This window comes from Argopecten irradians, chromosome 11 (assembly GCF_041381155.1).
Source record: "Argopecten irradians isolate NY chromosome 11, Ai_NY, whole genome shotgun sequence".
NCBI lineage: Eukaryota > Metazoa > Mollusca > Bivalvia > Pectinida > Pectinidae > Argopecten > Argopecten irradians.
Window position 1 is genome coordinate 494615 of NC_091144.1, and position 5914 is coordinate 500528.

Sequence of the window (5914 nt, forward strand, 5' to 3'; positions counted from 1 at the left end):
TTTAAAGATCAAACGACAAAATTTAAATACTTTGCCAGTTATTAATATGTCAATGGTGAAATAGACCGAATAATCTTTCTCTTAAAATGAGCTCCTTTTCTTTTTTGTTATCGTTAATTGATACGCTCATTTTAGAGACAGAACGGACTCCTTCATAAATGAGCGTATCAATAAACGACAACAAAATGAAAAGGAGCTCATTTTAAGAGACAGATTATTCGGTCTAATGTTGAAATTGATAAACAAATATATAACATGTATCAATTTCAAATATTTACATTTTGCCACAGTGACTCCCATTACTCTAATGATAATCGTGATCTGCATTATGAGTCAATACATACAGCCTAGACTTACTGTAGTAATAGCTATATGCATAAATGGGACACCAAGTTAGTCCGCGCGGGAAAATTGACACTGTAGTAACATGAAGCAGTTTAGTTATGAATTTGTGGTCTTTTTAAAGATGCTCCACCGCCGACCGAGCATAACTGATGTTTAATCGTGTATATATATGTGTCTAAATAACACGAAAATACGTATAAAATAACTTATTTTGCTTCTGATTCATGAACAATCAGTACCTCATTCCATATAGGGCATACTGCTATGGATTGTTTTCGGGACGCAATTAATTATTTTTTAATATTTTTATCTTAAGTAAAATAAGAAGCTTAAACGTTACAATGATCCTAATGGTGTAAAGTAAGTAGCTTTTACTACTGGAGAAAAATACTAATTCGCCTGCTCCTGATTTTGATAAATACCCATTCGTCAGCGGTGGAGCATCTTTAGATTATTTATAGGAGTTATTTTTTATCACATTTACTTTAAATTGGCTATTAAAGTTAAATGGTTGAAGCGGGGTTTCCAAATGTCCACTCTCATCTAAATTTGTTTTTCTTTGAAATAGAAAAAAAAATAATGTAAATATAAAGATTGTTAGATTAATTAGATAAATACAATGTGGTTGGCAGACAAATATGTATATGGCGCAATTCTATTTAACTGCCACCCATATTGCATATATTTCTGCAATAATTGCAATATAAAAATCCTTTAATTATCCGTCCTATGGTATAACATACGGAGAGGATATTCCTTCCTTCGTAATGAAAAACAGCTATTTAATCGAGTGGGGTAGAAACTTTGATAATTTTTCACGAGTGCTAAGTAGGAGTAAAAAGTATGAAAGTTACTATCTCGCGAGACGAAGTATAACTGTTATTCATTCAGAAACATGGAGTATTCTATTTAGTACATGTTACGTCTCTGTCCCAATTGGTCTAAACTAGGCATATTACCCGGTAATACTAGAACATGTAGTACCATTTACACCCGTTTCAGGATTCCCTGCTTACTAACTTAGTTCCACACATAAAGTGCGAGTTCCGAAGAAAATATGTAAACTCCAACATGATTGATATTTCAAAAAATAGTATTTCCACAAAAACTTTATTTGACTGTAAATGCTGTGTTCTGAAATGAGACAAAATATCAAAACTGATATCTTCACACCGCTGGTATATACATGTACTTCATTAATTATCACCATAAAACCACATATTTCACTGCAAGTAGTAAATCGGATTAATAAGCTTTCCTTTGAAATAAAATGTTTGTATAATTATACAGAAAAGATAGTCACTGTGTTTTTTTAGAAAAAAAACCTTAAGCGAAAACTTTATCTGGGAGGTTGTAATACACGGAAAAGTCCGCACGTTTTGTCAAAATGTTGACGTCAGAATTCTTGAAGTTGAGCTTTGAAATTTAATAATGATAACTTCGACTTGACGGAGGGACATTCTGGAGTGTCCAGAATGTACATTGTATCCGGACTGTTCCGTAAAAATCTGGGACCTAATTGATTTACAATAAAATATAGCATGGTTATATAAATGTACAAATAATATAATCATAGAATTATGATTGACATATATCGCCGTTGTCAGTGTCCTTTAGGCAATTAGGATGGTCATATATTATTCCTATTACGTAATAGATGGACAATATCGTTTTTTCATAAAAGATATTGAAGGAAATAATCAGAGGATATACACAATTACCACACATGAGTTTTTTCTCAAATGTCACAACGGATATAAAATATACATGTAGAGTAAATATAATCAAGAATATATTCAAGCCTTAGGATTTGTCAAATTAGACATGTAATAAACTGATAATTAATGTTAAAATTTAGCAGCTATTAAAACAAGTTCGATGCATTTCTAAATTTATAACGAAATTATTTGTCAGATGAATATCATTGACAGAAGAGAGGTTATTTAATTTTGACAAAGGCATAGGCAAAATTGATCGTTATTTCAAAAGAAATCGGGATCATACATTTGAACTCTGCTGTTTAAAACTACATGTATCCTCACTGAAGGCCATTTAGACTTTTAAAAGATAAAATGCACAGCCACTTCGAAGACGAACGGCACTTAAATCAGTGGACAAACAAAACGACAGTTTTAAAATAAACATGGGCACAAAGGAGGGTGATTATATAAACCAAAGCTATCCTAGTCGTTCGATATAATCTTTATATTCATAATAACACAATGTAGGTCACAGAAACACAGCAACAAAATTGATCGATTCCCGGAAAAGAGGAACAGATAAGAGATAGCGCAATCAAAAGAGAATTGATTTCGCTTTGTCGGAAGACATGTACAATAGAGAATTCGATTAGAAATATTTCTATATATATATATATAAATGGGACAAGGAAGTAATTCCAATCGTGCGGACAAAAAAATTGTCAAATTTTCGAGGCGATCTGCCCCTTTATCAAGACATACAAAACGAACACGATTACATAATAGGATACGAACAGTAATTCGGGACAAAGTGGAACTACACACACACACACACACACACACACACACACACACACACACACACACACATACACACACACACACACACACATTTCTTATATCTACATTTGAAGATATGAATATGATAAGGATTCTCCACCGAAGTAATAATCTTACTCGATTTTGTTGAGATGATATTTATTTCCAAATGACGTCATTAGCAGACATTACCCGCCAGACCCCCAGCCGAGTCTCTCCATGTGTCGACCAGACGTTTGGTAGAGGTAATAAATCGTATCCTATGATTCCCTTGTATTTACACACCATATCAAAGTCAAGCATCACGCTGACATCTCTGATACCCGAGTCTTAATTATATACAGGGAAGTTCGAATTCTTTCTTATCATTAGAACCTTGTTTCTGTTCCTAGCTGCCTGTGCATAATGAAATAATTACAATGTTACTAATGGAATATAATGAATACTAATGAATACAAATGGATTATGATGATCGGGTAGAGACGGAGAACATGTTTAGGACACTGGAATAATTGGGTGCCTGACATCTTAAAGACCATTGATAGATCCGACCTATTCTGACGTTCTATCGCCTTATATTCGGAATAATGTTGCATCTAAGAAAGACGGTATGCCGAAATATTTTGTTTAATCAGGAAAACGAGACAACTACAATTTTTGTAAGATATACACACAGAGGTAGACCAGCCATCATCACTGTAGTGCAACTAGTACGGCAACGATGTTTTGATCCGTTTCCGGTATCGCTTCGGCCACATGAAGACCACGGTACTGTGCTTTGTATCACTAATTTGCTGGTGTTACGGATGATACCATGATTCATGGTATGTAGTGATTGCTGAAGAATATGATAAGTTTCAAGCAAAACAATTTTTTTTTCTGTTTTCTTATATTTCAAAAAATGCATTTGAATATCACACATGACAGAAAACACAGCTTAATTTTTCGTTCAGCTTCGATTTGCCGACTTATATTGAGGTATAGTTTTACTGTGATTCATATTGGAAATCTTTAGACTTTCCCGTTTCCATTGGTATGTAATTTGTTTACAATAATATTAAAAAACAATTTGTGTTCGATATCAGACTAGTGTCGCAACGGTTTTGAATTTCAATAGTGTACGGTTGAGACACAAGTTTTAAACAAAAGTGAGTGTACGGTTTGGATTTCTTTCTTTCAGATAATGACATGAAAATAGACCAATTTGCGTACTATTATTAGAATTAAATTCATTAGACATAATATTTAACTTGTACGCGGTTAGACGACTTAGGAAAGCTTCAAGAATTTTAAATTTCCCGCGTTTCGTAGAATAGCGGGAAATATTTGTCCTGCAGTTACATAACGTACACGTGGCATTGTATAGCACGTGCGGTTTTTTATTCGTCCAATGAGATTAGGTGGGCTAGTAGGGTATCGGGTAGCGAGGTTTGGTCATTCTAGCGTTCGGTTAGCTACAGGAACGACCTATTCAATTTTTTCTCACGTAATCATGGAGAGTCAGCAGACACTACTCGACAAACTGGAGACCATCATGACTTCAAAATTAGAGACTTTCAAAGTAGAAATCAGCGAGTCACAGAAAATGATTTCTGAAGCTCAATTCTCCAGGTTTTCGGAGATTTCTCCTTATCATTTTAAGAAGAAAGGAAACGAAGAACAGTTTAAAGTAAACGCCAAAATCAACATGAAATTGCAGGAGGCGCATACATCTTTACAAGAAAACCCTTTACATAATGCGCATACGGAGAGAGCTAGTGCCAGTATAGCGGAAGGTATGGACATTGTTAAGCACAGGCAGAAATTGATAAAAATGGCCGACTCATCAGAAACTGGTTGGAAAGTCGTCGAGGAATACGAAACAAATGCTTTAGCGGAGGATTCCGAGGACGAGAAGCGTATTACTAGGGCAGAGGCTAGGGCGCAACGGAAGATAAAAACCCAGAGAACCACTCGACAGAAGCGTTATTTCCCCTATGGTACCCCCGCGAGACAACACACTCAGAGCCAAGCGGGTGCAGCGGACACGACGACGGCGGGTGGGAGCAGGCGACCAGGATTGTGCTTCGCGTGCGGAAAGCCCGGTCACTGGAGGGTAGACTGTATGCAGAAAGGCACAAATAAGATAAGTAACACTTTTTGTTTTTGTGTGGAAGCACGTTTGTCAGTGAGAGACGTATTTGTAGCGTATGAGGATATGTTGGACGAAACACGTGTTGCTACGTCCAGTTCTGCTTCAGTGGGTAATTTTACTACCGTAGTGGGGTCGACATGTGAAAGGTCAGGTTCGAAGGTCAGGTCACCCGTAGGAATGTTGCGTAGTGCTTTACATGAATGGGAGAGTATAGGTGCAAGTTCGAATGTTTTAAATGTGATACGTGACGGTTATAGGTTACCTATGTATTCAATGCCGGATTGCATTGTTTTAAGAAATAATAAATCGGCACTTGACAATGCGGGTTTTGTACAGCAGGAGATAGAAACATTGCTTTTGAAAGGTTGTATAAGAGAAGTAGATACTATTCCAAAGGTGGTCAATCCATTGACTGTAGCTGGCAATAAGGAGAAGTTGCGTTTGGTGTTAGATTGTCGACACATAAACCCTTGTTTGTTTAAATACAGGTTCAGGTACGAGGATTCAACAGTAGCATTAGATTTGTTTAGGAAGGGAGATTGGGTTTTTACGTTCGATCTCAAATCAGCTTATCACCATATCGAGATTTTTCCAGATCATAGAACATTTCTAGGATTTTCTTGGGTCGTGAACGGCCAGGTGAGATATTTCGTTTTTAATGTATTGCCATTTGGCCTTTCCACAGCAGGGTATATTTTTACAAAGGTCACTCGTGTATTGGTCAAATGCTGGCGCTCAAAGGGTCACAGGGTTATCATGTATCTCGATGACGGCATCGGGGGTAAAGCTACGGAAGCTGAGGCTAGCGACCTGAGTAGGTCGGTACAGGGCGATTTGATAAGATTTGGTTTTATGATTGCAGAGCAAAAATGTAGCTGGGTGCGAAGTCAGGAAGCTATATGGTTGGGGTTACGTT